This window comes from Crocodylus porosus, unplaced genomic scaffold, assembly GCF_001723895.1.
Source record: "Crocodylus porosus isolate Cpor-Errol unplaced genomic scaffold, CroPor_comp1, whole genome shotgun sequence".
In the NCBI taxonomy this organism is placed as follows: Eukaryota; Metazoa; Chordata; order Crocodylia; family Crocodylidae; genus Crocodylus; species Crocodylus porosus.
The window spans coordinates 61,858,706-61,886,133 of NW_017728909.1; the positions used below are offsets into that span (position 1 = coordinate 61,858,706).

The following is a 27,428-nucleotide window of genomic DNA, read 5'->3' on the forward strand; positions in this document are numbered from 1 at the left end:
CCCTGCCTGCTCAGAGCTGGCACCTTGGACCCATCTGGCTGTGGCTGACCTCCTGGCCAAATGGGGCCAAAAGGACATGCTTTGACAGTTCAAAGCAGGCCACCACACCCGGAACATCATCTGGGTGATAGCTGCCCAGATGACTGGGCAGGGACGCAAATGGCAGTAGTGCCACACAAAGGCCAGCCCTGCAACCTCAGTCCACTGGCAGCTGGCCAAGAGGGGCAGATGCCTCTACTGGCTCTGCTGCAGTGGTCAGGGGCCTCTTGGGGCTGGTGGGAGTTGGGGGACTGGGGGAGTGGGCAGGGCCATCAGGCGTCCTTGTCATGGTCTCCTCCCCCGACCTCTAGGCCCCCCGACCCCTTACTCACCAGCACCAGAGCCCTGGTGCTGAAACATGTGGCCGCTCAGGCAGCCAGAGCATCTCCATGGAGGACCAGCCTCCTGCCCTGCTTTTTTAAACATTGATTTTTTTAGACCCCTGGATATCTAGGGGTCTAATTTTCTCCCCACACTGCATGTTTGCAGCGCAGAGAACATTTGTTCGTTCCGGCATGTGCCTGTTGCCCCGCCTCAAAGGGGCAAGAGACACGTGTGCTCATGTGGATGTGCCCCTGAGCAAATTGTAGCAAACATGCCTGCTCAAAAAAAAAAAAAAAAGCTATAGTTTATCACCCATGGATGGCTGGCAAATTCCTAACACAGTAGAACCAGTATAAGACTTTTTTGATGCATTCATACAATGCAATGCATGCATTTTATAAAGAAGCTTTCATATTTTTTTATGGAGAGCCAGTGATGTGTTGAAAACTCATTTGTGACTCAGAAGCTGCAGTCTGAGTATGACTGCCCTAACTTCTCTATTGATTCACCATCCTCCTTCATTACCCCTTTCTCCTTGGCATTCTAGGTGGTTTTCAGTTCTCGCAGTTTATACTTGCAGTCTTCCCCCTCCAAATAGATCCAATACTATTATTTTTCTAGAAAGCTCTATTTTTATTTCCTATCGCCTGTTTGACTCTCTTATTTTTAACTTGCTCCTTGCCTGCCATAGCGTATGTTCCAATATATTAATGTTATTCTGGCAGGATTTCAACTCAATAAAGTTTTTTTTAAATCCTAAGAAACTACCCAAATCTACTTCACCACTGAACCAAGCCAGAATAAATCTTCTTATCTGCCTCCTTTTCCTTTTTTGTTCAATAGCACATGATGGTGCTCCTCTATACCAAGGGTTGGAGTTACATTTCATCTGGGGCTATTCCACCAACAGAACAGTTCATCCCACAGAAGGATGGTATTTAAAAGCTATCAGGAGGTCCAAAAGGAGTCCTCTGGTTAGTGTTGCCTGTAGGATGCACTGAATCAAGTAATGTCAGGAAAACCCAAGCCACTAACCCCCTTTCTGCAGTTCGGGCTGCCCATTTCCTAGCTACAGTGGGTGGCTGCTACAGCTAGAATCCCACTCCTTTCCCTACCTGTTTCCTGACAATGAAGTTTACACTGTTGGGAGTTGATAACCCAGGTTCTGCCAGCTGAACCCAGAAGCTCGAATAAGGATCGGCTGCAAAGTAGTTCATCAACTGAGAGATGCTACTGGTATCTGAAAAAGAGGAGCTGTCTGGCAAAAGGACATTCCCTGTTCCTGATTCCAGTCTGATAAGGCAAGACAACAATAAACTATAGCAAACAGAATTGCCACTTACAGATAGCTACCTAGATGTTTCTGTGATTTTCTTCTGCCTCCTGATGACCCTGCTCCACATAGTTATGCAATCTTCATTTCTTGTTGTTTGTTGTCACCAAATTACCCTGCAGAGTAATGACAGGAAAACTAATTCTGTAGCACTAGCATCACTGTTACCCAATGGTGCACTTACTTTCAGCTCCTATAATCTACAGTAGTCTATGTAATGAAGGTATTTCGCAAGCACCTAATTCCACAATGCCAAATACAGGAGTCATCTGTGTAGGTTCAATAATAAGGCACCATCAAATCAAAAGTAAGGAATGCATATGCCTATTTGATTTCTTTGTAATTGTATGAACTCTTTAAACCACTTATCATGACAGGCTTATCACTCACCTTGACCTCACTGGCCAATATTATGAATCATGGCTATGGCCCAGCATTTTTCTCACAAAAATCTCAGCAGAAAAATCCCAGCAGACAATCTGCACCCAGGCAGTTACTCACAGACTTTACCATTAGACCATTGTTTTCTGAGTTGTTCAATCCCCTTGAAACATTGCCTTGCAATACACTTTCCAATTTGACCAGTGCATTGAGCAGGGTGAAAAGCCACCTGGCTGGGGCATATGACTCATTCACAAGTTTGCTGTTTTCTTCTGTCTACTAGTATAGTCAGCTTCAAGAGCTCATCTGCTGTGATACAGCTGCAAAAATTTGCTGCTAGCTTCTCAGCTTAAACATAGGCTAAAACAAATTAAATAAAGCTGAAATAAGATTATTTCCAAGTGCTCAAGGGATAATATGCAGTGACATACAGTTATGGTTGACTTAGCCTTAATGTTTCTCTTTTGTTTAGCTTAAGATCTGACCATTGGCAGAGAGCTGTGAGATGAAGTGATTGAAAACAAATCAGTTATATAGCTGTTGTAATAATATTAAGTATCCTGATTATAACCCTTAACCTAGGTCTTTTCAACTCCACTATATTCTTTTATCTTAAGTATCCACCATGCTCTTTCACTGTGTATACAAAGAAATAAATTGTATTGCCACCATTCCATCTTTCTGTACAAAAATTTTAATTAAATAGTGCTGTGAAGGGCTTGATCACCACAGAGCAATATACCACTCAATTTTTACCTCATCTAAGGCATTTTAACCAAAAGCTACCTTCATTCCAAACCACATTTTAACCAGTAATGTAGTCCAAAGGAGTTTTTCTTTTCAATCATCTTGTAAATAGTGACTTTCCTTCTTGGTATAATGGACTCTTTCCTCAGTTCTCCATTAAAAATATGGTGGCGCTAACACTTTTACTGGAAGTATTATTTCTTTCCCAGTTTTTTTATTTGGTCATTGTTATTTCTATGAAATCAAATGAGTTTTTCCCTTAACTGACTTTAAAACATTTTTAAAGGGAATCCTTGTTTAATAAGCTTCCAGTTTATAAGGGGGCAAAAAACAGTGAAGCCAGTAGCTTAGAATATGCTAAGAAAGTATTTCAGGCCTCAGATGACATTATATTAATCCCTCATAGCTGGTCATTGTAGGAGTTCCTCTTATCAAACTAAATAAAAAAAAGAAAAAGTATCTTACCATTTTCGCTAACAGGAATGATTCCCAAAGACAGTTGCTTACTTATTCAGGGCAGAGAATTATTTGCTTTTTAAAATAGAAAATGTAAATCATCATCATACAATTTCAAAAGGGAGAATGAGGTCCATTTTCTGTAATAAACAAAAAATATTAACTGAATGATCCATTTCAATTTTTAAATTACTTTCTATTCACACCTCCCACTTCACAAGGATATTCCGACAATGATTAAGAAAACCAAAACGGTCTCAGCAATCAGACTATGTTCAAGGAATATCAGAGTGACTTAAACCCACAATAGAGGAAATTCAGGGGAAGGTCAGAAAGCCAAGATGACATTCTGTCTTGAGCTTTAATGTTGTGTCTAGCTTTTTAATGTTTTTTTTCACTTTTTAATGACTCTATCCTGAAAACATGTACAAAGCAAGAAAAAGAACACCCCCTTCTTCCTATAACTCCACGAATTAATATTCTGGAATTATTTTGGAAGCACATTTCTGTTATGTTATTTATACCCAAAAACAAAAAAACCAAACAAACTCTATGTAAATAAAAATTGCATTTGCTGTCTCTCCAGATAAGATACTCCGTGTCAGAAAATTATACCAATGATTGCTGTTCTCGGCATTCCTTCATAGCTTTTTTTCCTACATCCCTGATATAAGCAAAATGTGGCTGGGCAAGTCAGTCACATTTCCAACAGTTTTCCCTGTGGTGTGTATGTAGTGCATTAGAAGACCCAAGTGCAGGTGAGTAGCAAACCCTACCCATTCACAAAAATTATACATGTATAAGAGTGAGTGTGTGTGTGTGTGTGTGTGTTTGTGCGCGCATGCGCACGCACACACACACGCACTTTGAATGTATGCTGATAGAATACGTAACAATTAAGGTCATGCAAAATGATGTGCTAGTTTCCAAATATTTTTAGCAAGTCCTTTATTGATGTGATTGCTTCTCGGATAGTTGTAAAATATCTGGAGATCCTGGTGTCAAAAAAAATGCTGCAAAACAAAGCGATGAGATGCATGTGGCAGCATCATATGCCACCAGAAAAAGAGCCTGGCCATCCAGAGCCACACTCGGGCTGCCGGCCAGGCCCTGTACAGCCATTTTGGTGCCACTGCTGCCCCAGGAGGCCCCCAGGACCTCAGGTAAGGCTGCTAGGGCCAGCACAGGTGCTGGCTCCATTTTTCCTTGCCCCATCCAGGACAGTTTGGCATGTACCAGAGCGTGCATGCAGTGGTGTGCCCTGAGGCACAAAGGAGCAGCACAAATGTGCTACAGCAAATGCATACACCTGCATTTGCCCCTTATTTTCCTTCCTTCAAGCAAAACTAATTCCTTTGGAGATTTTCCCCATGAAGAGACTGAAAGATTGAACCCAGAGAATTTTTTGCCTATTAATTTAAACTCAACTCTGATTCATTGGGTAAGGTACTAAATTTCCAGTTGTGTGAAGCAGTTATGTGCTCTTTCCCTTTTTTTTTTTTTTTACCGCAGATGTCTGTTAGCCCAAGCATTTACCTATGATTCTCATGTCCTTATTTTTGAGTGTTAAACATCTATTCTTCATGTAACTATTATCTGCCTGAAAGGTCACATTCCACCCAAAGTCTTCAGCAGAAAGTTGAAACTACTATATGTGCGTGAAACATAATTTTTAAAAAAATCTCCCTCTGCAGAGCAAGGTAGATATTCATGTCTGAGAAGAGCTCGATCTATGAGCTCCTTGCCACATACACTCTGTAGTTCCTCAGTGGTTGTGGTCACTTGGCTTTTCTTCTTAACTAGGGAGGAGCATGCAGGACCAGCCAGTCATACAATTTGACCTATGGATTGTATCTTATTTACAAGAAAAAGTTACCTTGCAGTCAGTCTTCCCCTTTCCTGATTCTTGTGTTAGAAGCAATCCTTCTCCATCACTGGCTGGAAAGGCCATTTGGTGAGAAAAGGACAGCATCCAGTGGGCTTTCTACTTTACCTTCCTGGCCTATCTCTTGGCTGCATCTGCCAGATAGAGAGAGCATGGTAAGTATGGGCCAACATCCATAGTCACCTAAACATAATACATTCATTCAACTGATATGTACGGCATAGGGATCAAACTAAGTGGTACCTATGAAATATGACACTCTGAGAGGCAAGGAGATGATCATTTCCCTTTCAGCTAGAAAGCAGCACAGCCCAGGAAAAAAAACCCACAAGTTCTCTGTAAACTGTTGGTCACAGCTAATGTGTTTTATCAGTAAAATGCAAATGTATTTAAGTATTCATAATTTAAAATATAACTGTTTTGAATGTCCTGGAAGATTATCTTCTTCAGCAAATAGACCAACAAGTTAAAGTTCTGATTCTTTACTTTTTTCCTTAAATAGGAGCCAAAGGACATCTCTGACTCCTTTAAAACAGGTCCAAAGATGTTTCAGTTTTTATTTTCAGAAGCTATGCTTAAAACTGATTTCACATTTTTAAACAGACTTGGAAGGAAACACTGTTATGACCATCTGATTTTTGTCCAGGTCAGCTTTTCCATGAGGTATGTGAATTGGCCACATTTTGGTTAATTATTGTAATTTTTTTCTATTACATGTATTAAAGTGTCACTAAGAAATGCAATTTATTTTTAATTGGTTATTAATTATTGTAATATATTTAAACAGACTTTTATTTGAGTGTTTCCATTTTTCTCCAAAATTTCAGGGACGATTCATCATACTTGTCACAAAGAAATGCAATTTATTTTTAATTAGTTATTAATTATCATACATTTAAACATGCTGTTTTAAATACTGTTTTTATTTTAGTATTTCTATTTTTCTCCAAAAATTCAGAGATGATTCATTACACTTGAGTTAGTTACACAAAGCAAACTGTGACAATAAGCAATACAATGTAAATGCGTTGCCATTATTTCACCAAGTAAAGGCACATAGTTTTAACTAACTTATAAATTCAGTTCTCTCACAGTAACCATGCATAATAGAACAGATTGTAGCAATTAAATAAGCTATTCAGTTGTAATACCAATATAAATAATCAGCAACAAACTAATACTATCAAATCAAACCTTCAGGTTATAAATTCAGTTTCAACTCAATTCTTACTCACATCAGTATCCACTGAGATGACTGCCACAGCTGAGTAAGGACTTCAGGATTTGGTTGGATGTTAATAGATTTGTTCTGAGCTTTCTTCTCCACATTAGACACTATATGATGCCATCATCAATTGAATCTGAATGTTTGCTTTAATACATTTCTTTATAACTGAAGTTTGAAGACATTTCCTAGAACTACAGATAATTTACTGGTTTAATCTCATAATAGGTTTTAAATACAAATTTACAAGAAAGATTACCAGACTTAATAGTTTTAAATACACATAGGGTTAATTTGCTGAAAAAATTATAATTACTTCTTTTCATGAAAGGGTGAAAATTAGCTCACTATGTAAGGGCCCTACTCATGCAGGAGTTCTGTTAATACAGCTTTTCCTGAAGAGTGAATGAGAGAGGAGTGCATCATTTGACTCATGTTTTCTAATTTATCACCCAGCAAAAACCAGCGGTAACAAACAGTATTATCTTTTCATCTCAACAGCACAGTAATTGTTCTACATTTTGCTCCACATTGGGTTGGTCCCTGTCAACTTGCTACTGTTTCTTTGGGACATGGTTTTCCATATGCCCAATCCCATCCCATGTATAAAGCAAGTTCTTGGTTCCAACACTGGGGAATAGGTTGCTTGTAACTCAGCAACTATGGCTTTCTGAAGACGCCTAGGACCAGTTCTTAAATAGAAGTCTCAGCTTCAGAAAGAGCCAGTACTTTCAATTGTACTTTGTTATGACAGAACAAATAAATTAAAGACTTTACAAATAGTGGACCAGCTTGAGCCCTGCTTATTTAACTCCATTTACTTTAGTGTATCAAGTTCCATCTTACAGTAGATTCTGAAATAATGGCAAATAGGTTGTTAACCACCAAATCCCTGCTTCTAACATCTCTTATTGGACAAACTGCATAGTTGGTAGAGATTTAGACAAGCATTTAGGCACAAAGAACAGTTCCTCAGTTGTGAGAAAAAGGCAGACAGTATGAGCTAAGTAGCAGATAGACTACTGGCCCGGGTGAAATTTCCATAGGTTAAAAATAAATCCCAAAACAGACTGTCTGGAGGAATAGAGAAGGAGTGTGAAGTAGGAAAAAAGAGTTATCAGGAGTAGCTAACAGACAAGGGTCTCTGGTTTTTAGTATACAGGAGCTTATGAATTTTTGTTTCCAGGACCGTCTTCTGAAGATGTCTTGTAACTTCCCCTTAAGCATGAGAATTGTGAGATTGTAAAGGGAACAGTTGTTCTGTGAAAAGTAGTCTATCTATATTCATGTGTCTCTGTCCTTAATCTTTTTCCTGTGGTGGTTCATTCCACTGTATAGTTTTTGTATAGCTTTCGGGTAGTTTTTGTGCCTTTTCAGGCTTGAGGAAGGGTAATTTGTGCCAAAAACATGTCTAAATCTCTCCCAACCTATGCAGTTCATCCAATAAAAGATAATGTTCACAAAAATCCTTGCCTCTTACATATTTCCCAGAGCATTGTAGGTACTTCATCTAATGCTACTAAAAGTAGATGGTTAGAAATTTATTTTGGCTATGGATTTGCCGTATTCAGAAAACCTATCCATTAAAGCTTTCCACTGTAAAATCCATCTAATGTCAGTCTTTGTGATGACTGCTAGCACTAAAATTCAGGAAACAGTCTGGTGATATTTTGAAAGGCCTTCTAAAACCAGACACATGAAGAATTGTATTAAAATATACTCCATGTTGGACCCCAGTTCTCTACTGCTTTCTTGTGCTGTCATGTAGTGCAATACAATGTCAGTGTGAAATACCACCATAACAGAATGGGAATGTTTTACCCACTTTGCTTTGGGATAAATGACTGCACAGGGTGCGCGGCATAAAAGAATGATGTCTGTTGAGCTTATTTCTAGTATAAAGTCTAACCGGAAATGCTTGGGCCCAAGCCAGTGTAATACAAAAGAGCTGAGAGGAAGATACTATAAAACTCAATTCTTTGCAGGTTTAGATTCCTTACCTCCTGTGAAGATGAGGAATTGCGAACCAGCCGGGAGGGTATAGGACAGCAACAAACAGCTCTTTGGGATTGCTGATGAGCTCTAGTTGATTGGAGAAGTGTTGTCCTTTGAAGTAAAAGCCACAGCAAACATCTGAGCAGTGTCCTTAATTCAGCAACCCACTGTGAACTAAGCAGGAATACGTATGATCCAGATTCTACTGTATATAAACCTGAAAACAGATAAAGAATTTTAAAAATAAGCTACAACCAGGTTCATGCATACCAGATCTATGGCAAACTCCCCTCATGCTCCTTTTTTTTTTTTGTGCTGTTTCCTAAGAATGGGGATTCTGGGTTTCCTTTTCAGAGGGAGAACTCAGCAGTATATTGCTGTTACAGCATTTCTTCAGAAACTGCTGCACTATCCTATCCTTTCCAACACCCACCATAAAATCTTTCACTGCTGTTATCTCTGGTTCAAGTCTTGTTCAGGGTAACAGAGAAACAGGAGACCAGCATCAGAATTGGCAATGTTACATAATATTACTGGCCTTTCTCAAGTTAGCAACCAACACTTTGGCTGGGCTGCTCATAGGGAAATGTCCATTTCTTAGGAACAATCTGAAGAACACCAGCAGTAGAGAAACTGGTGTATTCTTCTTTTCCGATGTAATGGTTGGCCCCATGAATGTCTTTTATGATTCCTCTTTCACTGTGGATGTTCTGGAGGTTCAGCTTAGGTGTTGTATGTAAATACCCATAGTAATGCGGGGAGAAGAGGAGGCTTTCCAAAAAAAGGAAAATATATGAAAACATGCATGGTAGCTAGTCTGAACTTATCTGGGTATTCGAGTTACTTATTGTGATATAGCCTATGTTGTGATGTAGCCTGTTGAGTTCACCATTTCTGACATGGAGAAATGACTCTACTATACATGAAGGTTAGGCCCTAAGCCACTGTATCATGAGCATGTCTGTTTCATTAAGAATCCACCGATATATAGTGGTCTAGATTATCTGCAGCACCAGAGCTCTTCTTGGTGGACCAGAGGGTAGATGTTATATGGCTCCCTGATTCTCAGGCCAGGTCCTCACTCAGTCCACATAGGGCCTCACTCATCTCTCTAACCTATTTCAGCTAGCAGTGGTCTGGGGCATAATATGCTCCAAACATGTCTTCCAACACACTCAGCCCAGATCTGTATTCTGCACCTGAGTCAGAAGGAAGAGGATGCCAAAGAAGCCAAGAATGCCAGCTCTGCACCAGCTGTGACCATCAAACTGCTTCACAGGCCATTTACACATTTATACTAGATGAGCAGCAGAGAAGGGCAGGAATGCACCAGAGAATCTAGCCTAGAATCTGTAACTATTGATTGCAGAAATAAGCATGAAGTTTAATTTGTAGGAGTTGGCCTTCTGATCTTCTGCCTTTCTAGAGGTAACTCCTCTAAAATGGACAGTAGATTATATATATGACCAACATCAAGGATTTCAGTTGTAGAGTCCCAATGTAGAGCCTAAATCTTAGTCCCAAAGAATCAAGATTAGATTAGATAAACAGTACAGTTCTTCCCTCAGAAATAAAGACAATAATATGCAATGTATTCACTATACTACGTCTTAATAGCAGTTGTGCCTGTGTATCAGAGTTTAGAACTGATCTATATGATCCTGCCAGCACCAAGGCTGGAGATTCCCAACTAGAAGGTCTTGCCCCTCTGCTTAGGGTCAGACTGATTGTTATATTTGGGGTCAGGAAGGAAATTTACCCCATGGTAAGATTAGCATGGACTATGAGGGTTTTAGCCTTCATCTGTAGTAGGGGGCATGGCTCTCTACCTGGGATCTCTTAAGCTTATGTTAACAAGCTCTTTTAGAAGTAGGACATTAACTGCTTAACCTGTGGTAGGTTAGGGCATAATGTCTTGTGTTTTGTCAGGGTTGATGGCAGTTTTACAAAAACTTTAGATTATAGCTTGTATAAAATGGTTTGGATAGGGATGATCCTGCCTCAGGCAGGGGGTTGGACTGGATGACCTCTGGAGGACCCTTTCAGTACTATTTCTCTATGATTTCTATGACTTATAAACCCACTGTTCCCCAAAGCCTTGGTTATGCCTCCCCTTCAGGACATAAACGACTCATTGAAAGATGGACACAGGAGCTGTATTAAGGCAGGTAAGGTAGCATTTTAATAAATTGTGCTGGGGTTGAGGAATACAGAAGTTGGATATTTTTCAAAAAATGGAAGGATAGCACATCGCAAAATCTTCATCTCAGGGATAGGATCTATTAGCAGCATTATGTTTCTAACCACTGCATCACAGAGCAGTGCAAAAAAAAAAAACCCAAAAACCAATAGAGCTTCTTTTTTTGCTATATATTAAAATTGCTAGTACTTCTTCCTTCCTACAAAAATATGTACAGAGTAGAAAAATTTCAAAGAACAGTAATAGCAGCAAAAAATTCTGTTTTTCTTTTTTACTTACTTGGTGTTAACTTAATGATATGTGACATTGCTATCAGTGCAGCACAATAAAAATGAAATGGTGCCCAATGTGCACAGACACTATGGAAATTTCAGATGACAACAGCAACAACAAAAATTATACTTTCTCTTTTCTTTCTTATGCCCTTTACATTAACTTAAGGATATGTGACTTTGCAATCCATGCTCTGCAAAAAAAATGAAATTGGTGGCCAATGTGCCTAGACAGAGCCTTCACATACAACAAAAATAAAATTATACTCCTTTGCATCTTGGAAAAGATATATAGCATTATACACAAATTTCACTTCTCTGCCATATCAGAAATAATATACCAGCTGAGAACCTATATTTCTGTCTCATTACAAGTAAAAAAAATGTATTTGTAGACAATTATTTTTTTAAAATCTCTATCCATTTTATAAACCTTAAAATCCTGTTTTAAAACAGTTTTTATATTAGACTCATATTGTGTTTATACATTTTCCTAAATGAATGCATTTTTGGTAACATGTTTGTGTCTAATGTTACTCATATAAATAAAAATATACAGTCATTTTATGGGATAATAGGCAAACAGACATCTGCATGCAACATTTCCCTCATTAGATATTACCATGTTAGCATATTTTTATGACTTTACTACAAAATACAATGTGCTGCTTTGAAACTTTCTTAAATATAACTTATTATATATGTTAACAACCCAAATGCTTTAGTTGTGCTTGGAGAATTGTTTAATAAAGGATTAGTTAACATTGCTCTGAGTCTAGAATGAAGTGATGTGGCCTTGAGCAACAAGCCTCTAGATACAGTGTGAAATGAAGTAGTAATTCCCAGTCTGTGATCGCTGAGCCACCTGATGGCCCGCAGACCACTTGCTAGTGTTTAGAGAGTTGCTGGCTGATCATGTAACACGTTCTATCCTTGTTGCTAGATATTCAGCAATATTAACAACAAATATAAGAAAACTTGGAATTTCTCTAATATCACTTTTCTGCGTAAGCAATTTCAACATAAGTAGACATAAGGATGTTATGGGATCACAAGAAACTGTCTAGTTTAAATGTTACATTTAAATCAACCAAACTAGGGTTAGGGCAATCTAAATGCCCACTTGTTCAGGCATTTGGGGAGGTTTAAATCAGGCCAAAAATGGCAGGCCCAATGTAAGTTAGTTCACCTGAGTAGATAAACTAATTTAGATCAGGAATTGGTTAATCCATTCTATCAAATGCCAGAACTGCATTCAGAATGCAGTCTCAGGGCTGAGAGCCCAGCTGCTCACCCCAGGCCCAGGGCTATGTTCTTCCTACCCGCCAACCCTATTTTTAGCCTCCCAACCTTTCTACCTCCAGACAGACAATGTACCCCATGGACCCACCAAACTCCCCCACAGACCTACCCAATCCCCCCACCAACCCACTAGCTCCCCCACTATCCCAAGTTACTTGCGCTGGATTCCTGCACATATTCTAGCACCGCTGAGCAGCTGTACATGCCACTCCTGGTCTATGATCACTCAGTTTAAAGTAAGCCTTGCGATTGTAGACTGGGTGCTACAAACGTTTTTATGCATCTCATGCAATTAGGTGGAAGGAGAGAAATGTCTACAAGAAAACCCCTTTATAAAGATATGCCCTAGGCTATTCAAATAATGAAAAGTGCTCGTCTAAATCAATGTACCCAGTCTTACAGTAGGTACTTCCTCTGCCCCTGGACTTGCTATGGAGCCTTTGGAGATGCATATAAATTTTCAGCCTCATTTTTTTTTCACCTATGAATTGTAGACAATAATACCATGCATCTACCATCCAGAGAGTTTGCTTGGAGATTTTTTGTGAGGTTTTGGGGGTTGTAAATTAATATATACAATTGTATAGCATGAGTATTAATGAGAAATGCAGTTGTCACTATCAGAAGTTATTGTTGAAGAGTAGCTCAGGGTTTAGAGTCTAACCACTGGGAAAATTAAGTCAAGGAAACAAGCAAAGAAATATAGAGGCTGCAAAAAACATCTGGATTTATAATACTAACATGATACCAGTCAAGATATTAGAAATGTTCATTATCTGAAATAAAAAAACCCAGCTAAAGTTATACATGTTGTTGGAAAATTGTCAAAATACTCTCCACATATATGATGTGCAGGAAACTATGAGGCAGGAAACTGCTAGGAAGGTGAACTACAGGCTGCTTAGTCTGCACCAACTGTTCAGAAGTACTTAGCTGTTCTATTAGCTAGGATTCACAAAGTAGTATGAATCCCTCAACCATCAGTGCTTTCAGCTGGGCTTGGTCAAATTGTTACAAGCTTCAGATGAAGGTTCTGAAAGATGAATCCATAATTGAGAAATTTCCTTTCTAAAAAATTTCCTAAATCCATCAACAAAAGAGTTTAATCAGAAAGTTCTCAGAGAGAGTTCTGCCACAGCATAGCTGTTTGGATAAAAATGATTGGAAATCATAGCTACAGTCATTTAAATAATCTGTTAAAAAGCTATTAAGTTTCCCTAATGCTAGTCATTTTTAAATGGCTTTTGGTTTGATTCATGAACAATACATGAATAGTACATGATTCAAACGGCCAATCACTTAGTAAAAATGCAATTTTTATTAAGTACCTAGTCCCGAAAGGATATCAAACTGGGTAAAATCCATTCTCTCTTGTAGCATTTTAGCATATTTTTTAAAATAGTTAGGCCTCAAGGGTCAACTTTTCATAGACCAAAGTTAGCAGAGGGGTTGGGATTGCCATAGAAGATCAAGGAGCCAACAGAAGCTGAAAGATATTATATAGATAATTATAAGGATCCTGCCACAGTGCCAGGACTTTTGAAGTTCTATAATGATTTTTGCTATCAGAACTAGTCAGATTTAATTGAAATCAGAGCTTGCTGCTTAGTCATGAGATCCATAAATGTGTAAATATTAATGCTACTGCTGCGCAATGAATAGACATAGTATTAATGAGAAAAATATGCACTATCCTTCTATAGGTATGCAGTACTTGGTTAGCTGCTTTGAGACATGTAGCAAATTATTAGTATATTCTCAGAGAGTGCATAGGAGGCTGAAAGCTAGGAGTTCCTGGACAGAGTTCTTCTGGATTGACTTGTTTTGTGACTCGAGTCAGTCATTTTCTCTCTCTGCCTCTCTCTCTCTCAGTTGACCCATCTGTAAAACATGGATAAGAATATATTACCCTCACAGGGTAAGTAACAATTACTTAGTTTAATCTAATTTGTTGACACAATAAAATGTTATTTCCTACAGTTAAAAGGATGTAAATATAATAGTGGCAATGTCAACAACCTGCCACAGCATATACTGTATTGTAAGTATACTAGTACTTCATATCCCCAATCTATATTAACATTTTATCAAAATATGGACTATACAAAATAGGCTCCTGTAATTACCTATTTCAAATAAATAATATAATACAAGCAAATTTTTATGTTCAAAATCCAAAGCATTGTTTTCTCATGTGGCATAAAGGAGGTTGTTTCATGCAATTCAGAGCCAACGTGCCTTAGATCTGCTTAAGGATGAATTCTAAATTATGGTAAGTAGTTAAACTGATAAGCAGAGATTTAAAATAGGCCACAATAGGATTAATGAATGACTATAAAGATCTTCTAAAATATATTTTAGCAGGTATTCTAAAATGCAATTGTAAATAGCTAACATAAAAAGTAATGATACAGTTGTTAAGTTGTACTCAAGCTATACCTCATATACAGTGGTCGGCAGTGAAGTGTGGTGTTTGAAGACGTTCTTTCATGACCTACAGAAATTCCAGTTCTTCAGTTTGAGAGTTTCTCAAGTCAACGTTCCCCCACTGCTTTCAGCCTTTGCAAAAATCCTTTTTAAATGTGTTAGTGCAGTTCTTCCTGCAATTTGTGTTACAAGCTCTATACTAAGACAGTTCCCCTAGCAGAAGCTACTATGATTAGCATACTAGGCAAAGTGTACTTCTGGAATCCTTTTCATCTTGGTACGCTCAGTTTGCCCTCCATTTTGGAAAAAGAAGCTGTTGTTATTGTACAGTTACTCAGGCCCATAATCAGGCTCCTAATATGTTCAACAAAGCATCAGGATACATAAAATATCTTACCAGATAATCCTCTTTGGAATCCACAGTTCAGCTATTAAGTATTCCTTTCACTAATCTCTGTAATCCGCAGTTGATATAGGTCAGTAAAACAGTGGCTAAACCTCATTTGATAAAACTAAGTCTAGATTTCCCTTTAATTCTTTTTACATTTTTGTTACATTTTTATCAGCTGTTCTTTTATTTAATGATACGTCACCAATATCACAGGTGCTGCTCACAGCATCATTGGAAGACCAAGAGGGAAGGACTTCCTGGTACCAGCTATGAATCAAGGTACATAAGCAAACTTGGGCAAATTTAGAAACTGTAACGTGAAAGTCAAGACTCAGATGATATATGGCCTAACTATTACAATCACATTAGCTCACTAGAGTTTTCAACCACTGTATCAGCAATTGGTGCTAAATCTTTACATGCAATGAAAGTTAATAATGCTGTTTTTATCCTGGCCAAAAAAAACCATTGAGAATGTTTTCCCTTTTTGATTACAGTTCATTTAAGGGAAGAGCATTACTGCATGCCCTGAAAATGTTTTATGTGTTTTTAACTGATAGAACATACAAAACGTTTGAATAGGCCCATTTATTTGAGCAGACGTACTAAATAATACTTTAAATGTGAACATGCATGTCATAAATTTTGTAGTCTCTTTAAAGTAGGATAAATCTGTGTATTTAAAATAGTCTTTGTTCAAAGCCATTTTTTTTTCAAACCGTCATAAAGGAAACTCTGATTTGTGCTGCATGAACAATGCCAACATCATCATTTTAATGTTATCCATATGGGCTTCTAATAATAGATAAGAGACTACATTTGTATTGTATGTCTTAGAGACATTTAAAATCTTGATAAGGAAAGGCTGATTTCATTGGCCCCACAGTTAAAGGAAAGCAGACCCTAATTAAAAGAATTCTGTTCTGAATTAACTAGTTTGACATGTGCTAATTGACAGTTCCTGTGAAATGGTTCTAATTAAAGTCAATATGTCTTTTTCAATTAAAAGGAAATTAAGAATATACTAATATACATTAACAACTTAATCTGCCTTCAATATCCCATACATCAGCTGCTTTTTTTCTAATGTTATTGGAGAACCATCTGACACGCATCTTCTACTGTTTGGTTATGGTATCTCATTATTACTCCACAAGAATGCAGACAGTGGTGTGCATCCCCTAGAGCAAGAAGATAACCTACGTATACTTTAATTTGTGCTGTTCCTAAGCTCTTGTCTGATTAAAGGTAAATCCACCTTTCCTTGGAAAAGAATACGGATGTGTTTGTAAAAGAGGGCTTTTCTAACTAATTGCAAACTAGGGCAAGTGTTCGCAATTAGTGAATGAGTCAAAGCTTTTAATACAGGTCTTAGAGGTAATTGCATGCTGCTGGGGAGAAAAGTAACCGGGTTGTGTTTTCATTATTTGGCCCAAGTAAAGGCAAAGGCTTGATTTAAGAAATATATACCTCTTTCTCTTTGTGTTCTGGTGGAGATGTCAGGTGGGAATGCTATTGTATATTCAAGAAAAAAATTAGATAGTTCTTGCTTAGTTGGCCAGTGCTGAAAATCTTCTCAGTGTTGTCATTAGGAATAGGATGTAACTGTTTATAGCAACAAATTAATTATTCAAATGTGCAGTTGGCTCTATTGCTACCAATTCAAAGTCTTTATTTCTATTTTACTGACTGAAAAAGCAGTATCAGACATCGATACTGATGTGTAGAGTACCTTCAAGATCTGGTAAACTTGGAAGGGAATTAATACTCACTGAAATGGACCCTGCTATTAAGCTTGTTCCCAACTGGGAAGAAATTAAAGCTTTATATATTTTTAGGGGGTGGGTAAAAGAGAACCTAGCTACAGATACTGCTTAACAGCATCTCTTTTTTTATATCCTGTTAAGAGTATGGTCTAATTTCTGTTATAAATTCTCTGTATTCCATAGGATCATAATTCAACCATGAATAGTCTCTCTGTTGCATTTATCATACAAGGAACATATTATCTAACCAGATTTCACCAAAAGCTTGGCTTGTCTCTAAGTGTTTTTTTTAAACCTTTAAAATGATGTTTAATTTTTTTTTAAATGACTCTCTAAAAATAATGTAACTCAGTTGTAACTTATATCTGTTTAGGAAGATGGAATTTGGCAAGTATTCGTATTTTTATACTGAAAATAAACTGAGTGGAAGAAATTAGATTGTAAAGTAGCTCCAGAAATTATTCAAGGAGCTTTTTGAAGGTGTCTTTCTTTGTTTTGTTTTGTTTTGTTTTGTTTTGTCACCTGCCTAAATAAAAAAATAGACCTTTTAGGCTGCAGTTCCTCTGTATGTATGTTATAGATGGAAATCTGCTTGAAGCTTGCCTCTTGCTTAGCTCCTAGACCATTACAGCTACATCACAATCCCCACACTACCACATACAGTGGAAATTCAAGTTGCACGTTATTTGTCTTAAACTATCTAAAAGGAAGGATGAGACAAAGGTTTTGGAAGTTGCATCTAATCTTTTAGATTAGTCACAAGGTTAAATGTGCAAAACTTGCATGTGGGTATAGAAAACAAGCATATCTGAAACCAGATCTTTGCATGCAAATGAGCATCGGTTAATTTTTAAAACTTGGTCTCAGAGCAGATCACCACCATAAACATTTTCCTGATCTTAAAATAAGACACATAATGTTGGCCTAGCATCTTAATGCTAGGTAGAAGACTTGGGCCCACATCCTCAATAGTGTTTAGGTACCTAATTCCTGTTAAGGTGCCTAAAAAGGAGTAGCTCCCAAAAAATTATTTAGGCACGTGGACTCTGTCATCTTGCCTCCTAGGCCAGCAGAGACTAGAAAATGTTAATCTTTGTGATGTTGGAAACCCATAGTATACATTTTCAGATTAATTGTGAGCTGGATTAGTGGGCTACAGAAATATGCTTACCAGCTTTTCTTACCTGAATTGATGGTGGTTCATTCAAGATTCTGAAGGGAAGGTCGAAGGGGTGGGAAACAAAGTATTCCTCTACATTCAAATAAATGAAAGTAATTATTGAGGCTCAGCTCCTCAAAAGCATTTGGGCACGTAACTCATATGGATAGCACCTAAGCAGCTTTGAAGATTTAGGCCTAAGAGCTTGATTGTGTCACTCATAAAGGCAGTTCAACAGGGACTACTTGTGTGAGTCAGTATTCTTGACCAAAAGGTGCACCAGATTCTAAAATAATGTAATAAAGTTACAACAAAACCTCAGGAAATTCGAAGGCAGAACCCTCTTACCTTGAATTTGGAAAACTTTGTGCACCAAATCTCTCTGTACTGGACTCCCATCAAAATTCACAATCACTTAAGGACCAGAAACTCAAATAATTCCTTCACATGCATCAGATAGTATTCACTCATGTGATGCTAGTGACACTGTGCAGCTGCAGACACCCAATCAAAGTCAGGTGTTAAGCACATTTATAAATCTAAATCAATAAATAAACTGTGTGGTATAAGACGTAAGTCCTGACTATTTGTGTTTGTTAAGGATTCCATGATACTCGTCACAAGAAGAATGTTAATCACAAAGTCTAACCAGAGCCCAAATTAAGGCCCCCGTCCTGAAAATGCTTAGGGACATGCTTTTCTTGGGGTGGACTGCTTGTAAGGGTCAAGTTAAGTATGCGCGTAAGTGTTTGCATGATCAGAGCTCTCTCGCATTCTGCTCATGTAAAATCCATATTGCTGTTTTAGTTAAATGTATTACTCCTCAGTTTTTCTCCTGAATACTTACTGCTTCCTGTGAGATGCTAAGCAATTGTCATATTTCAGTCTACAGGTAATGGCATATAGCACTCAAATGAGAAGAAAAGGAAGATAGAAGAATGCAGAAACTCTAGAGGGGTCCCCTCCCACCTTCTTTCATGTTTTTCTTTACACACAATATTTTTCCAACAGACAGAAGTAAAAGAGGGAGTATGGCGCTAACTAAATCTCTGAGGTGAATAAAGTGAGCCCTGTGTATAATATGCTGAATATTACTGGATTCTTTGAAATGAAGAAAACTACTTAAAAGTAATTTCCTAAAGGGTTATTTTAATATTTAGCCATTGTATGGCTAAATCCTCATTTACAAACCGTAGAAAATTATCTTTCCTTCTTCTATCTTTGGTCAGGGGAATCCTTTCTAAAACAAAACAAATACACCCTCATTCAGCAAGCGCTTAGGAATATGTTTAAATTGAAGCACACAAGTAGTCATGTTGACTTTGATAAGGCTACTCAAGTATGTTTGTAAGATTTTGCTGGTACACTGCTGTATCACAGTCCCATGAAAGGTAAGAAACTTTTCCTCACAATGTAAAATATGAACACGGACTTAGTCCTACAAACATTAAGGTAATCATTATTCATACAAATAGTTCTTGGAAGCCAATGGAGTTACTCAAATGCATAAAAGCTACTTGCAGACATAGGGATCAGATTTGATATCATTACTTTATTGTTATAAACAAGGATCTAGGTTTTCTATTCGCCACGGAAAAATGTGGTAAAACCCGGGTTTTCTCCTGTTAATGAGAAAAATGCAGGAAATGGTGGGTTTCCCCTTGCAGGCTGGCAGAGTTCCAGCCTGCAAAGGGTCGGGGGAAGAGGAGGAGGGCGGTCAGGCAGGGGGTGCCATGTGCTTGTGTGCATGTACACATGCACGTGGCTGCCAGGCAGCCTGGAGAGCAGCTCCCCGCAGGTAAATCGAGGGGAAGATTGGGAAGGGGGTGCGGATTGGGAAGGAAGGAGTTGGACAGGACTGGAGCTGCTGCCCAGCTGGGGCAGCATGTGGGGCTTGAGGCCAGGGCAGGAATATGTGGCCACCGGGCCGAGGCAGGGAGTGGGACAGAGCTGTGTGTGGTTCACCTGGGAGGGGGGGAAGCTGGCTCCCTGCCACTGCGTGCACTCCAAGGAGGGCCTGGGGGACATGGGCTCCCCATATTTGTATGTGGGGCAGGGGCAGATGCAGGCTGCCCGTTGTGGGCTCAGAGCTCCTCACCCTGCTTCCCTCTTCTCAGGGCCTCCACAGCTCAGCAGGTGGGACCCAGTGTGGCAGGGGAAAACAGGGCTGGGTGGGGAAACATGGTGCTACCGCCATGAGTCCTGTACCGCCATGGTGAGGTGCAGCAGCGAGGGTGGTGCAGACTTGTGCCCCTTGCTGCTGCTGGGCAGGCAGGGGGCACCTTGCCATGGTCAAGCAGGGCTCATGGTGGCAGCACTGAGCTTCCCAGCTCCACTCTGCCCTGCCATGCTGAATATTGCTCACTGGGCTGTAGAGGCCCCAGGGGGAGGATAGTAGGGTGGAGAACGTGAACCCACAGCAGGCAGCCTGTATCCAGCCCCCACCCCTATGGGCTCCACTTCGGCCATGCAGCTGTGGGTGGGGAGTGAGGGGCACCAGCAGGGGTATGGGGTCTGTGGCTTGGGATTAAGGGACAATGGCATGGTCAGGGCACTGGCATATCAGGGCTGCTTAGCACCACAAAGCAGTGGGGAGGGACAGCTGTAGCTGGACCCGCATCCTGGTGAGCAAAGCTAACAGGGAAGCTCTGATTTTCCATGATAAAACACCCAAAATCAAATGCCAAATTTTATAGGTATTTAGAATTTATTTTATTATAATGAATGAGACATTGGTTAGCTTTCAAAGTACTTTAAAATTGTAAATATATCAATGAAACATTGTGTTCAACTGATACTATATATACAGTGGCATATCATTTTAATCACGGGAAAACGTGGATTTCAGGTTTTTTTAATCAGAGAATTTGCAATTTATTTTTATTGGAGAAAGCCAGGATAAAAGTGTAAAAATCCTGGAAGTGCATATAACTAAATGATTTTAAAAATAGTAATAAACTGGTGAATTACCATTTTACAGATGAACATCCACTTGGGGGTTTTTCCAGCATACAGGCAGCCCTGAAAGTTAAAAACAAAGACAGAAAAAAATTCCAGTTCCTATGAAACTTCCAGATGGTAGCTATCTTTGTCTTTATATAAATAATTAGTGAAGCATTCTTTCTGTTTATGTCCTGCCCAGCAAGAGCAGAATTGTTTGTGGGGGGGAAGAAACTGCTGTGTTCTTGGTGCAAGCCAAGCACATCCTACAAATTCTAGAGTCCAAGAAAAATTTATCTTGGCAACAAGTCTATTCAAGAAATCAGCATGTGGGATGTGGTACGCCATGATCTGTGCAGGACCCCTGGTTAGGAAGGCCTGTTTCTGGTCAAGCATCTACCCTACCTCCTCTCCACTCCATACCATTTATTGTACATAGTCAGATACATTACCCTAGCTTTGAGCACTGAGAGTTATACGTCCCCTAACTACATAAATTATGAAAACTGTTTGTTGCTTTTGCTATCAAAACAGAACAAATAAATGTATTTTAAATATTTATTTATGTGTGAACTGAAAAAGGGACTAATATGGAGTGTTTATTATATCTTCCTGCTTTTGCCATCTAGACCTTTTGGCCACAGGCACCCTTAATTTACATAGTGTCCCTCATCTTTTCCATTGTTGTTAATTGAAATGCTCATACTTCAGATCCTCTGATTATTGACCCCAATTTGTTCTGCATGTTCCTTTGTCTGGAGTTGCATTAATTTTTAATCATTATTATTATTATTATTAATGAAATAAGCATTCCCATAATAGTATTTAAAGTCATCTTCTTTCTTGCCCGGGAAAAGGACATAAAAAGCATTTTTACATTGATGAACTGTATGTGTGTCTATCTCTACCTCATTCAAACAGATAAATTAGTATAAAACAGGGGAAACTGCTATCATTAAGATTCTGTAATAGTTTCCAATCTAACTTCCTGTTTTCAATTCTTCAGACCTTTCTAAAGAACTTTCACTTTTTAGCTAAACTTTTACAGGCTTTGTCTTTGCCCAAAAATGACTTTCTTTTTTAAGCTTGAGCAAGAGCAGCTTTACCATTTCTTCAACTAGAAGGAACATATACTCTTTTCCCACAATAAAATTTTCAAGTATATTTTTATAAATAGCTCTACAGACAAAATGCCGACATTCATCTTGATGCAGACAGCTGAAATATAGCATGGGAATAACCTTCAGAGTAAAATGCCTTCCAATGTTCTGATGAAACTGGATTTGGATATGACTGCTTTTGCACTGTGCTAGTTATATATAACTAGCACAGTGCAAAAGCAGTCATATATATCAAATTCATTTTTGGGGGTTAAGAGCCATGCTAAGAAGGCTGCGCTGGATGACTGTATGGTGAGTAACATAGCGGCCTAGTGAAAAGTGTACACTGATGGATCTCATGGACAGAGGCAAGGGATTTGGATGTTTTCTTGATTAGTCCCTATAGACTTCATATAGTACAAAGGGGTTAAAAGGGCTTCCTCACTATAAAATGAGCCATGGGAAGTCCCATTATGATACACATCAGAAGTTCTCCTAAGAATCACAAGAAAAAGGGATTTCCCTCCTAGCAGACCTCTGAGTTTTGTGGAACAGATCTCCTAATAGTATCTAGACAGTGAGTTTTGAGTATGCACACAGCCCTGCCACTGTTTGAAGAAGCTGACAGATGTCTTGTTTTGTTTTATTTTTGCTTAAACATAAAACACAGGCATGCTAAAGATTCTATCTATAATCAGCAGCTACAACATTCAGTTTGAACGTGCAGCTGTAACTCAGCACTTCTTTTGTTCATTCTTTACAATATAGTCCTAAATTAGATGATCAGACATTTTTTTACAAATAACCTCATGCATACTTTTATTTACTTTTAACCCTAGTGTTGCAGTTTGTAATGAGCTGCTACCTGCTGCACCAGGAAGCTGGGCAGGACTGCAGGCATAGAGCTGAGTCCAATCCCCATCAAAGTCGGTAAAGGTTTTGCCATTGATTTCAGTGAGAGGTGGAACATGCCTTACATTATTAAGACACATACATACAAGAGAAGGGAACAAGTTGGATCCACTGTCTAAATGCCCACACGATTAAAACTTGATGTCGAAAGTTTTTAGGAGTGTTGAGCTTCTACAACTGCCAATGAAATGAATGGTATCTGGGTGCTCAACACTTGCAAAAATAACGACAACTTTAATCAAGCACCTAAACATGAATATAGGTGATTAACTTTAGACAGCCATATATGAAAACTATACGTAAGTCAATAAAGATGAATTACATGTCTACAGGACTGCGCAGGAAGATCCTCAAGGAAAATGAGCACTCTTCAAAGTTGCTCTTTACTCTTTATCTATAAAGGTATCAATATCAATATTACAGATTTCCTTGATATTTTCCATTTCAAGTACATGAATGTTGTTGAAACTGTTAACGTGTCTGAAAGCCAAGCCCCTTTTACACTTTAGAGGTATTGCACAATAGACTGGATAACTGCACAATTACCTGGAGACCAGCTACACATGCAAAGTATCTATCACACAATAAACCTTTCCAACCAGCTATTAAGATAGACCTAAAAAATGTGTATTAACTTTATACCTCATTGCTATCAAGCTCTAATTTGCACGTGTAAAAGGTTCTCCCCTGAGGCTGTCAGCTGACAGCTCCCAGTCACAAGGGTGTACCCTACCCAACATAAAAGCCAGGGCCCTAGGGATTGAGGCAGCCATGATCCCTAGGGCTCAGAGGTACATGAAACCCCCAGGGCCAAAAGATCACTGCTGCAGCAATTCCTTCCTGAGGCCAGAGGATTCCTGCACCAATTTCCTATACCTATGGCAATCCTCGGATCCCAGTGGCTTCTTGTACCCTCACAATGGAGGGTTTGCCCCTACAGCCACCCTCCAGCCCTGGGGGTTTCCCACACCCCTGGGGCAGGGGGAGATCGCTGGTGTGGTGATCCCTACAGGTTTCAAGCACCTGGGGGTTTACCACGTTGGCTAGGAGCACCTCAACTGGGGTGTGTGGGGCTCCCAGCCCCAGGAGCTTGCTTCTTGTTAGTGTAGGAGTAGCATGTGTAGAGGGGGTGGGGCACCAAATACACTTTGTCCACCAACTGTATGCACTCAAAACAGTGAGGAAAAAGGTAAGATGCTAGATTTAACCAGGTAAGAATTAGTGTATGTCAATGTAAATAGACCTAATATAAACCAAAAGAGAGCCAACTAAAGGTTGGAATACAACTTAGTTTGCCATTTATTTACTTTTGGTATTTGATCCTATCGTTATGGCCTCAATCCTGCCATTTGATCTATCCAGAGGACCTTCGTACCAGCAGTGTCCTACTTGGGTTATCTGTGGGCACAGAAGTACACATGCATGGATCAAATTGCAAGATTGGGACGTTAATGTTCCCTTCATGTAGGGCCAGATTGTGACCCCATTATTCACTCAGGTGTTGAAACCAATGGGCAACTGAGTAACTGTTTACCAATGGCAATAAGGGATTTGCTCTCAGGCCTTTAATGTTTTGTATGAAAAGTGTGTATCCACATTCATATGCAAAGTAATTTTACTTTTTAGAGTCTGACACACAGAAAATAAACCAATAAAAAAATATGCAGGAAATCTCACCTACCTACAAAAAAGTCATAACGCACTTGAGTGTATAACAAAGTAATAGGAGATGTAATATATATGTGTGTGTATGTGCTTGTATGTGTACACATGCAATAGAAGTGCCATTTTTCTGAGAATTGACCACAACAGAATAATTCCATTATTGCACTTTTTATACCACCCTGTGAAAAGCAGGAGCCCAACTTTGATATCTAGCACTAATTGAATAAGTGGACTTTTTAAAATTAATTTAAGCCCTTTCTTTCCTTTTTTCCAGTAAATGTATTCAGTAGAACTCAACAGTTCCAAAAATTCATTGGGCCACAAAGGCTTTCCTGATGCCTCCGTGACCAGAAGAAGCGTTGTCTCGCAGTTCTAAAAGGGTGTTTTAAGAATCGGTGATGTAAAATAACACAAGGGCATGTAGACTGGTTGTTTTAAAGTATGCAGTGAGCCAAGTGTGTGTCAGGAATGCTGAAGCAGGAAATGGCTTGGATTGCAGCAGAAACATTATGCTGTGTTTGTTTAAGTTTGCGTGTGAAAGGTGAGCCCTCCCAGCCCTTTCATCACCATGACTGTGATTAAAACATTGCCTGCCTAGAACGAAGTGTAAGGTGTGCATTCTCTTCAGCCAGCTGTCAATCTTTCAGTTAGCTGGTTTGCAGGCTGAGGGAGAGGACGTGTTCCTGTTTTCAGCATGTGGGCGAAAGATCATGCTCTGGGAAATTAAACTGGAATGAAAATTGAGCCCTTTCTCTATGTTTATACTAAAACTTCCTCTATATCTCAGTACATACTGTACAAGCCAGCCACAAGAACTGGAGTACTCAAGACTACTTTCTTATTGTTTCATAAGATTATGTAGATGTGTTTATTTAAAAAAAGAAAAAGGTTCTATTTATTACCTATATATTTGGATCATGCTTACATTTACATGCATGCATATCAAAACAGCTAATTTACATTCATCTATAGAATGGGAATGCTACATGACAAGGTCTGCAGAAAACATCTGGCATTTTTAATCAAACTCATATACTTTACACTGGGGCAGATCCAAGAGTTGTAAAAAGGCCTTAGAAAAACAGCAGTCAGAGGTGAATAGGGGAGTAAGTCTAATAAAGGAAGGCCTGCTAGGTAAATAATTCATATAACAAATGTACATACCAGGGCTTGCATTAGTATAGTTTGTCTTATAATGGATTAAGAAACTAGCTGGTAAAAATTATTATTTTTAATTTGGTGGCAGTGTGCTGTCCTAAAGCCCTGTATGTTTTGCCATGTTTTCCATATGCTATTTTAAATACACCAAACAAGGCAACAGGTCAAATTGGTCTGGAAATTAGCAACAGAGGGAGTTAAAATAAAAAAAAAAAATCAAAGCCTCAAAAAACAAAGGTGACTACGACCAAAGTTCATGAATTGCATATAGGGTATGTGCACATATTGGTAGTACCCAATCTACAATCACATGACTTACTTTCAGCTGTGTGATCATAAATTGGGTCCAGCTTGGGCACATATTCACCAGTGCCAGGAGCCACACCAGGAACTTGATCTAAGTAAGCAGCAGTGGGTGGAGGGGTGGGCAGGATCAGGAGGTGGCATGTCTGAGGGCAGGGGGCTTGTCCATCCAGAAGTTGGAGGATCAAAGGAGTAAAAATTGCCCAATTGGAGTGGGGGCTAGGAAGAGCACAACCCTAAGGCTGGGGTGAGCAGCAGGGCTTTCCCAGCCCCAGAGCTGCACTCTGAATGTGTGAAAAGCATTCATTAGATTGGGCTAACCCATTCTCAGTGAACTAAGTTACATGGGGTTGGCCTTATTTTGCCTGACCTAACCTCTCCAAGCGTCTTTACAGATTGGCACTTAACCTATCTAGGGTTAGGTTGATCAACTGTAATGTCTGCACATCTGCCAAGTTAGATGGAAGAAGTGAGGAGCCAGACAGAAAGGCTTTGGGTTTCACTCTAAAAGATAACTCTTTATACAACCGTTATTACAGTGTGTTCCTTTGAGTCTTCTCTATGTTCCTCTTTGCAGCCATAAGAGGAAGAAAGTGAGATTACCAGCAGGAAATGTAAAGTTACTGCAATATCAAGTAGTGCTGGAGCCACTGTCAGAAACATGCAGTGTGGTACATACCTTCATGGTTCAAAAAGGAATATTAGCAGTTGTTCTGATAGAGCAGGGTGGCTTTACAGTAAGAATGATGCACGGTTATGTTAGTGTATATGCATCTTCATGATATTTGCCATAGTATCTGCCATTGCAGAAAAGTTACTCTTTTCAAGTTCCAGTGAAAATAATGCTATTTTTGTAGAACTCTACCATTGCTCTCTGATTCCATGTATGAAACCTTTAAAAAAAATCCTCTCTGGAAATAGTAGTTGTAAGACTACAAAAATGCTGAATAAGTGAATTTTTCAAATGGTGCTACTTAGATCTTGGTATCACATCAAGATCCAGTTTACAGCCTGATCAATCATGATGAACTCTCTTGAGAGACCTAGTTTGGCATGCTGCCGGGTGAGGACAGCATCCTAGAAATAACCTGAGGATGCACAGCATTTTCCAGAAGGCACCACACAAGATCACATCCCATCAGGCTTTTCAAGGTAATTGTTTTATGTATCTTTTATTGTCCTTGTTTCTCCAGTGTTGCTTTCCAGTTCCTCATTTAAGACTATTTGATACATCACCGACACATTGTGGTAGTTTAACTTCAAAGAATATTATTCAACAGAAATGTAGCGGGGGAGGGCGAATTTCAAATGAAGTCAATTACATCTTTTTTTCAGACTACAAATTACAGACTTCCTCAAAAAAAAACCTGGGGTCACCTTCATACTTGCTTTTCTTCCTTCCCTATTGATGCCAGTGCGGATTCTACATTAAAATGAATGCAGAAAGG

The 27,428-nt window shown here is 39.0% G+C and overlaps 1 long non-coding RNA gene across 16 annotated transcripts in view; it reads right to left on the reverse strand.

The window, feature by feature from the left end:
* Positions 1 to 27,428, reverse strand: part of LOC109308107 — a 60,436-nt gene that overhangs the window by 19,997 nt on the left and 13,011 nt on the right. For 7 of the 16 annotated variants that reach the window (XR_002100488.1, XR_002100490.1, XR_002100489.1 and 4 more), the window contains 7 exons: positions 20,873 to 20,923; positions 17,928 to 17,995; positions 13,488 to 16,582; positions 8,391 to 8,602; positions 5,157 to 5,299; positions 3,290 to 3,420; positions 1,707 to 1,812 (listed from right to left, as the gene is read on the reverse strand). This is a non-coding gene — a long non-coding RNA (uncharacterized LOC109308107). Of the gene's footprint in view, positions 1 to 1,706; positions 1,813 to 3,289; positions 3,421 to 5,156; positions 5,300 to 8,390; positions 8,603 to 13,487; positions 16,583 to 17,914; positions 17,996 to 18,250; positions 18,397 to 20,872; positions 20,924 to 27,428 lie in introns of all 16 variants that reach the window. The other 9 variants (XR_002100487.1, XR_002100481.1, XR_002100479.1 and 6 more) reach the window with 9 other exon arrangements.